Source organism: Amblyomma americanum, chromosome 11 (assembly GCF_052857255.1).
Source record: "Amblyomma americanum isolate KBUSLIRL-KWMA chromosome 11, ASM5285725v1, whole genome shotgun sequence".
NCBI lineage: Eukaryota > Metazoa > Arthropoda > Arachnida > Ixodida > Ixodidae > Amblyomma > Amblyomma americanum.
The window spans coordinates 73,760,199-73,769,906 of NC_135507.1; the positions used below are offsets into that span (position 1 = coordinate 73,760,199).

Here is a 9,708-nt window from a genome sequence, read left to right on the forward strand (position 1 = left end):
CGATAGGTTTTGGGTGCCGCTACGTTGCGACTTTAGATTTCGAAGGGCGGACAAATTCCCGCTCGATTTTACGAATTTCCCGATTTAACGTGTGAATGCCCTGCCTACAGAGCCTAAAGGCAGTCTCTCTGCCGTGCACTGAAACGTCTAGATCAGCGCCCTCTGACGGAAATCCTCGCCCGCTGACGAAGGCAGGAGGAACTTGTGTCCTCAACCCTGTCAAGCTTAAGAGTGCCAAGTGTGCATAAGAGCCCCGCTAGACGTCTTGGAAGCAAACCCCTTGGGATGTATATTTCTGTCAAAGACTGCACATTCCGTCGCATCTGCGTGTACTGAATTTCAATTTTGCTAATACCCGCCGCGGTGGCTCAGTGGTTAGGGCGCTCGACTACTGATCCGGAGTTCCCGGGTTCGAGCCCGACCGCGGCGGCTGCGTTTTTATGGAGGTGAAACGCATAGGCGCCCGTGTGCTGTGCGATGTCAGTGCACGTTAAAGATCCCCAGGCGGTCGAAATTATTCCGGAGCCCCTCCACTACGGCACCTCTTTCTTCCTTTCTTCTTTCACTCCCTCCTTTATCCCTTCCCTTACGACGCGGTTCAGGTGTCCAAAGATATATGAGACAGATACTGTGCCATTTCCTTTCCCCCAAAAACCAATTATTATTATTATAATCGCGAACAAAACGGCGCAGGCTTCATTGTTTCAGTCAATCTGTGAAAAGCATGAGAGCTTCTTCGATCACCTGCCTGCCAAGTAAGACGAAACAAAAACGCCAGAAGACCGATTTGCCTAACACACTATACACCTTTCCCCGTAATCTCGTAAAGCAGCGTCCACCGCCACCGTGACCCATTGTTCGACAACGCCCGAAGAGCGACGGCGAGACACAACAAGCCCTCACCCTTTGTGTGCAAGGGCGTCGAAGGTGTTGCAAAGCGCTCCCAGCGCACCGCTGAAGGATTACGCGTGAAGAAACAATAGGGGCCTGCGTTACAACCACTTCCATCGTACCCCAGGCAAGCCGCGACACGCCCCAACACGTTGACTCCGCACAAAGCACGCCAGGGGCACTTAGGGGAGCACAATGGCCGAGGCTAAGCTATGTATGTATAAAGGGCCGCAATCATGGTAGATCGTTCCAGTAATGCGAAGAAGAGGGACTACGCGGAGGAGCTGCCGTGGATGATGCCTCGCTATAGCGAAGTCATTCACGAAGACAAAGGACTTTGGCAATGTCTCTTTCTCGGGTCCGTTTGCGGCTCACCAGCTGGTCCCACCCTCTCTGCCTTTCCGCAGCGTCCGCCGGAACGTGGGGTGTGGGGGCAAGACACCGATCTATGCGTCGCCGCGGTGGCTCAGTGGTTATGGTGCTCAGCTGCTGACCCATAGGACGCGGGTTCGATTCCGTGCCGCGGCTGGTCGCATGTCGATGGAGGTGAAATGGTAGAGGCTGGTGTGCTGTGCGATGTCAGAGCACGTTAAAGATCCCCAGGTGGTCGAATTTACCAGAGCCCTCTACTATACGGTGTTCCTCATAGCCTGAGTCGCTCTAGGACGTTAAACCCACATAAAACATAAACCATATTCGATACATATACTTCAGGTTCCTTTGCAAAGTCGTTCGTGCTGTTGTCGGTGTAATGATTGATGTCAGCTGAGGACCAAGAAGAATTCGTATTTACTACAAGGAAGGAAGAAAAGCGGTCATGGCTGCAATCATCGAAATCGAGAAAAATTGCAAGCGCGTACTATTATTCCTCCAGGTTCCGTCATCGCCGGCAGGTATACACATTTCGTAACGATGTAACGCCATGTCCCGAACAATGGAGTCAAGAAGGAAGACCTTGAAGTACCCACATTCACACGCCTGCTGATGGTATGGTATGAGGGACGCCGTAGTTCCGGGCTTCGAATTAATTTCCGCCACCTGGTGTTCTTCAGCGTGCACTGGCATCGCACAGCGCGTGCATGTAGTACACTATACAAGAACACGCCTATATATGAGATTAAAAATGGGAGTTAGATGTCCTCTAACGCACTCGATTTTGTAAAACGGTGGCTATAGGGACAGCTTACTTCCTTTTTACTACCTTCCTCTCCACTCACCTCATTCATTTTATTTCTCCATACTGCCTGCTATCCTTTATTTCCACTGTCCCAGCTCAGGTGCTTCAGTATCGATGGAAGATGCCGGGGCTAGCAAAAATATTTCCCTTCCTTTTTATTATTATTTTCATTAAAACCACTACTTCATTGTGTTTAGTGTGTGGGATATTTAAATAAATAAACAATTGGTTTTGGGGGAAAGGAAATGGCGCAGTATCTGTCTCATATATCGTTGGACACCTTAACCGCGCCGTAACGAAAGGGTAAAGGGGGAGTGAAAGAAGAAAGGAAGAGAGAGGTGCCGTAGTGGAGGGCTCCGGAATAATTTCCACCACCTGGGATCTTTAACGTGCACTGACATCGCACAGCACACGGGCGCCTTAGCGTTTTTCCTCCATAAAAACGCAGCCGCCGCGGTCGGGTTCGAACCCGGGAACTCCGGATCAGTAGCCGAGCGCCCTAACCACTGAGCCACCGCGGCGGGTGTGGATATTCGCGCATAGCCGTTATCGAAACGCAGTCGCCGCGGCTGCGATATGATCCCACGACCTTGGGATCAATAGCCGAACGATCGCCGCAATTAAGACACTGCGAAGGGTGGTATATGGAGATTAATCTAGACAAGAAATCAACTGAATGCATGAGCGGCTCCTCCTTTGAAAAATTGGCCGTTTAGGACTTCCTATATAGTCCATAACATGAAAACGTTCGGTCAATAAATAAATTGTAAATTGCTTTTGGGGAAAGGAAACAGCGCAGTATCTGTCTCACATATCGGCGGACACCTGAACCGCGCCGTAAGGGAAGGTATAAAGGAGGGAGTGAAAGAGAAAAGGAAGAAAGAGGTGCCGTAGTGGAGGGCTCCGCAATAATTTCGACCACCTGGGGACTTTTAACGTGCACTGACATCGCACAGCACATGGGCGCCTTGGCGTTTCGCCTCCATCGAAACGCGGGCCGCCGCGGTCGGGTTCGATCTCGTGCACTCCGGATCAGCAATAACGGCAAACGTTGGTTTCATCGTGGAAGAGAAAACGTTTCGAAAGACAAGAAAGGCGGTAGAAAAGACCGCGAGTTTTGTCACAACGACGTCACGAGCCGTACACTTTCCTTTCGCGTCCCCGTTCTCGCGTATTCGCTCCACAAGGAACACGGGCCCCGACCCGGAATTAGGGTAATCGCATCGCTTAGGCCAAAAGCGGGGTTTCCATAACTGGCCGCGCAAACGAGGCAAATAGCTCGGCTTCGGTGAAGCATCGGGGTAGGATCGAAAGATATAAAGGCAAGAAAAGGGACTCAACGATTGCGAACACAGCTACGACATACGCCACTTTTGCAGACCGACGGTACACGTCGGCGAGCCCAACGTCCATTTGCGGGGCAAACGTAAAAAAAAAAGAAACCCAGATGGGTCGACGCCATATAAAGAAACAAAAGCGCACGCCGGAAATACCTCCGTTCTCTTTCCGGCGACATCGTTATAGAGAACATCGTTCGCCGCGGACCATGTTCGCGAACAGGCCTGGGCATGCTCCGTTGTCGCACAAACGGACCTGGCCTCACATAAACACGCCACCGACAGACAGAGAGCTCGAGAGTGTGCATCGGAGTAGGTAAACCCAAGTCGGTCGATGAAAGCGTGAAAAACAAACAAACAAAGAAACCAAAACCAAGGCGGCTGCTGTGTCAGTGGGGGAGAGGGCGTGGCCGGAGGCTCCATAAAGGCTCGTTGATCTTTAACGCGCAGAACGGGACTGCCGTGACCGCCTCGGCAGCTCTTGCATACGTGGCCCAGCGGGCAAGGGCAGAAACAATGGCCGTCCCCTCCTCCTCCTCCTCTGCTCACTGCGGTGGTGCGTGTTTTGGCGAAGCCACGCTGCTCCCATCCATCCATGCACACACGCAAGCACACCAGCTAGGCCTATGGGGGTTAGAGGGGGGCGGGAGGGGCGTGCCGTCATTGTTTCCTCGGTTACCGGCCGCGGTGCTGGCGATTCGAGCTTCCACGATGTGTCTGGGAGAGGAGGAAAACGTGTGCGAGGAAGGGCAGTGGCAAGGTGCTAAGCGCCGTTGCTTGTAACCCCTCTTGCGAGATCCGCGTAGCGAAACGCCGATAGGCGTGCATTGGCGTACGCGCTAAACACGTCCGGCACTCACGACCAGGCTGGAAAAGTAGCTGCGATTATCGTTTGTGTGTGTTTGCGTGTAATGGATTGGTTATTGACGGGGGCTGAGGAAGGGCCGGGGGTGAGGGGGAGGAGACAATGGGCTTGACTTGTCAGCGGCTTCTGCGTTCATCAGGCAGGAGTGGTGAAGCCCCCCAAGTAGTTAGTAGAGACTTTTAGTACTAACTGTATAAGCAGACATACGCAAAGGCATAGCGAACGCTATAAAATAGCGTCCTTCGTACTGCGCATATGCACCAAACGCTATTCCAAATCGACGACGGCAGTCGAAGCAGCGATGGAGACGGACGAAAGGGTCTTCTAAAAGAAAACTGTTTATTGGGCTGACTTGCACCCAAAATGGACTGAATCACTCGGCGGCGGCGAAGCGACAAGCGTGCTCGGCGGTCGTCGAACAGAATGCCCGCCGCTGTCGGCCGTGCTCAATTTAAAGCTGATAGCGAGCTTTCGAGATAAAGCGTGCAAAGTTACTAGAACATTCCGCAACAACGTAGAATCAGCTCTGCCTGGCTGTGATCAATCGAGATAAATCTAGTCGCGTCTTGCGTCGCAAAGAAAGCGACAAGGTGGTGTGGCGGCAGATTTGAAAAACGAACACTGCAAATATTCGCGGCATTATATATATATATATATATATATATATATATATATATATATATATATATATATATATATATATATATATATATATATGCGCCCCGCGAGGCGACACCTCCTCTCCCTCTACCCCAGCGGAGCACATCTGGTGGAGCGAGCGGCGACGGCAGAGGCGTCGACGGCGACGCCATCTGTTGGAGCAACGGCGGCTCAAGGTCGTTCGTCGGCCACGGCATACGGCTGAACTGCGACCACGCGACGAGCCGAGCTGGCTGCTTGGCCGGCATAGCGTTGATTTCGCAACAAAAAGCCCTTTGTCCCGGTGTCCCAGTGTCTGAAGCCAGCTATTCATCTATCTGCAGAAATGACATAAATGTGGCCACGACTGCGCCGCGCCTGAGTTTCGAACCCGCGGCGACGCGAACAATCAGCTTCGCTGACCACTGCCCGAGAGCAACGTACGCTATCGCCGCAACCGATCGTCCCTCGTGTTTATAAATGCCACTCTCTCGCGCTGTGCATTGCATGCGGTCGCCTTCATAAACATAATCCTTGCGCAATATATCCAAAGCACACCATTATCGCGGTGGCCTCTAAAGGTGCGCTAAGTGGTCTCGAAATTTTAAGGCGAACCCTTTAATGCCTCATCTTGTCCCTCCGTCCGGAAATGTGTCTCACTGTGGCGTCATCAATGGCATAACTGCTGTAACCCATATACTCTTAGCAATTACTAAGTATGGGTGATTAGTAATTGTCCATCAAATAGTAATTAATAAAAATAAAAAGATTAAAAATTATAGCTTGCTACCACAGAGGAAATAATGGAAAATTTTTGTTCGAGGAAAGGTAATGGCGTAGTATGTCTCACGTCTAGGTCGGCTTCGAACCCGTGATCACTATCGTCCCCAATCAGCGATTTCGCCGAGCTTTTCTAAAGCCTAAACTTGAAACCCTAACCTCGAACCAAAAGCGAGACGAAACGCAACGTGCTACCGCACATGCTTAATTGGCTTCTTAAGAAAAAGCTTTACTGGCCCCGAACTCGCGATTTCTCCGTGGCCACACTCCGAGGAGGCACATGACGTCACAATGCGCGCCTCGCCGCGGATATTTCTCTCTCTCTCTCTCTAGTCACTACTGCGCATGCGCCACTAGTAGCACCGAGCCACAGGTGTTCCGCCGCTGCGCAGGCCTTTCCTCAAAATCCAACTTTAAATTTTCAGTTTTTCTTTCTTCCGCCCCGCCGCGGTGGCTCAGTGGTTAGAGCGCTCGACTACTGATCCGGAGTTCCCGGGTTCGAACCCGACCGCGGCGGCTGCGTTTTTATGGAGGCAATACGCTAAGGCACCCGTGTGCTATGCGATGTCAGAGAAAGATCCTAGGTGGTCGAAATTATTCCGGAGCCCTCCACTACGGCACCTCTCTCTTCCTTTCTTCTTTCACTCCCTCCTTTACCCTTCCCTTACGGCGCGGTTCAGGTGTCCAACGATATATGAGACAGATACTGCGACATTTCCTTTCCTCCAAAACCAATAAAACCAATCTCTTTCGTCCTTCCCTCCCTTCTTTATCTCTTCCTTTACGGCGCGGTTCGGGTGTCCATCTATATATGTGAGACGGTTACTGTGCCATTTCCTTTCTTCAAAAGCCAAACAAAACAAGTGAGCCGACGGCGTTCATAGATTCATTGGCGTTGACAACTTTGCAAAGGCCGTTCATTTTCACGAAAGAAAAGGCGCACAACCAGCTCCTTTGGTCAGTGGAGACCTCAATCACGCTTTCATGTACGTGGCGTTGGTGTCCAACTGTTTTGATTGCGTTTCGCGCACTGGATAGGCAGCGAGCCCTCCCTGCCACCCTGGGAGGTGGCATGCAGTTAGTTATTGGTTGATCACGAGAGATTGGTCACCAAATGAACGCTGCGGCCTAGCTATTGCTACAGTGCCGCTACCAGCCACAACACTGTCAGCGCTAATGCATTCAGGCTACATCTCTTTCTCAACACTGCCATATGTATCAAACCACGAATGATGTGTCCGCATATACAGGGAGCCAGTTATGCGACCTTCCGTTCCTCAAAGCCATCGCCGTCTAGAACATTGTCTATGCCAACGCCAATGAACACAGTGAACGCCGACATTTTTCGCTTTGTATATCCTGGACTAGCTGAGTCAATCCACATTATTTTTGTAGCGGGAGCTACACTAGGCTACCAGTCGAGCATTTCGTGGTACATGGGAGAGGAAAGTTGTCCGCATGCGCCGTTACCACGGCAACCGAAGAGGAGCAGTGGATGCGCCGCGCGCTTCGTCGCCACCGTCGCCGCGCCCGCGCGCCCGCTCCACCATCGAAGCTGAATGTGACGTCACGCGGATGAGCAGTTGTGCGCATGCGCCGATACTATCGTAACTGGAGAGGCCCCACAGCTGTGCCTCGTTCGTCACCACCGCCTCGCCGCACGCCGCTCCATCACCCGCAACGCGTGTCGTCGCATGCGCAGCATTGCGTATAAAAGGCGAAGATGTAATCGGGGGCTGTATCGCAACGCTTGATATGGATGCACAGAAGGAGAGTCCAGCCGCTGCTAAACGGCGGTGTAGACAAGGGAAGATTAACTCTTCCGATCCTGAGGTTGTCGCCTGGCCGTTGGCTACTCAACAAAGAGAGAATGAAAGTCAGAAGGCGAAGAGAGCAGCGGAGACGCCCGAACAGAGAGAGGGACGCCTTGCCAAACGGAGACGCCAGACTGCGGAGCGTAATGGACGGCGCATAGCCGTCGAGATGGAGGCTATGGAAGGTGTCAGTCAACGGGAACCAACCGAAGAGGATGTGAAGGCCCGTCGTGAGACTGATCACACCATTCGAGTTTTTGAAAGTTCATCTGTGCCCCGGACATTTGAAGCAGACTTTGTGAACTCGGTTGCTGACGCCAGTCGTCTTGAATCAAATAAGAACACTGGAGTCTGCATGTATGTGAAACAAGGTATCACAGCCGCCAGACATCTCCCTTCGATCGCGGTGAATAATAATGAAACCTGCTGCGTTCGGCTTCTGGAGAGCGGCATTATCATCCAAGGAGTCTACGTGGCACCGGGAACATCTGTCAAGCAGACGATTGATGTGGTTGCCACGTGTATGCCAGCCTACGGCACGGTTTCACAGTTGTGTGTGACTTTGGGTGATTTCAAAAGGAAACAGGACTCTCTTAGTGTATGAAAGAAAAGTTTAACTTTAGTTTAGCTTCGGACCCTCACGTCCATACTGCACAATGGGGAACTTCTATAGAGCTTGTATACTAAAGAGGCTCTACCAAATCGATATACTGCATCGACAAAATTGAGACCGCTGCATGCTACTTCACAGATCATAGGGCTGTTTCGTCTGTCAAGCAAAATGAATAAAAGATGTGTACACCCAATGTCTCGCATTGCTAAACATACACAACAACAAGCTCAGCCAGGGAAACGTACCTCCCGCTACGTATATCCTGGCACAGCAGAGCTAAAGTACTGCCGTTTTTTTCTCCAGGCATCAGGATCTTTCACAGTTTTTTTTTCCTTCTTGAGATTGGAAGCCTTACGGCTACCGCAATAAAATGTGTTGCGGAAGCAGCGTAAGCTGCAATAGCAACGTTATCGAAGCCCGCGTAGCTTAACTTGCAACTTCTGTGCCTTTGAATTCCACACACACGATCGTACTGAGTAATAACAAAACACTTATAAATAATCTCTAAAATGGCAAGAAGCACTTGTCCATAACAGAAAAGATGTGTTGCAGTGCAGGTTTTGCATGAAGTGTTTAATGCAATCTTTTACCCAAATTAATGGCAGACGAAATGAAGAAGTTCAATCAATATATTTTCACAATGGCGGCGAGGGAAGGACAAAGCGTAGAATTGGTTGCTGGGGAAAGGAACTGGTACAGTATCTGTCTCCCATCTCGGTGGACACCCGATCCGCACCATAAGAGAAATAATAAAGGAAGGAAGAAGGAAGAGGTGCTGTAGCGGAGGTATCCGTAATAATTTCGAACACCTTGGGATGTTTAACGTGCACTGACGTCGCACAGCATACGGGCGCCCTAGCGTTTCGCGTCCATCGAAACGCGGCCGCCGCGGTCGGGTTCAAACCCCGGTCCTCAGTATCAGTAGCCGAGCTCTCTATCCGCTGAGACACCGCGGCGGGTTGCACGGTGGCGCCACTCTCTAAATATTTATCACAAGGTGCCCAGAGCTCTCCCAAATTGCTTTACAGATTGCTTAAAATTAGGCACTGAGGTACATGCAATCCACTTCCGCACATAAGTTATGCGTTTAGGCGGACACAAAGAGAGATAATTGTCACGATCAGGAACGTAATGAACTAAAATCGAGTACTGAACTTTTTAGTGACTGCAGTAAGTGGGCACGTTTATTTGAGTAATTAATACCCCCGTCACACGGCCAGTTTCAATGACCGTCGAGTCGAGAGCCTTCGAGATTCTCAATCTCTATCGAACTCGAAGGAGTAGGGTCGCAGCTGCACGGCAAGTCTCAATGACCCTCATGAAATGGTTCTCGTGTCTTACGCCAAGCTTGTGTGGCGCCGCAATCGCTACTTTTCATTCTGCGGAAATAACAAATATATATTTATAAATCCCGGGTTCGAACCCGACCGCGGCGGCTGCGTTTTTATGGAGGAAAAACGCTAAGGCGCCCGTGTGCTGTGCGATGTCAGTGCACGTTAAAGATCCCCAGGTGGTCGAAATTGTTCCAAAGCCCTCCACTACGGACCTATTTGTTCCTCTCTTCTTTGACTCCCTCCTTTATCCCTTCCCTT

The 9,708-nt window shown here is 50.9% G+C and overlaps 1 non-coding gene across 1 annotated transcript; it reads left to right on the forward strand.

The window, feature by feature from the left end:
* Positions 1 to 6,133: 6,133 nt before the first annotated feature.
* TRNAS-ACU (transfer RNA serine (anticodon ACU)) lies at positions 6,134 to 6,205 on the forward strand. Its single transcript has one exon. It is a non-coding gene; the product is annotated as a tRNA-Ser (tRNA).
* The last annotated feature ends 3,503 nt before the right edge of the window (positions 6,206 to 9,708 follow it).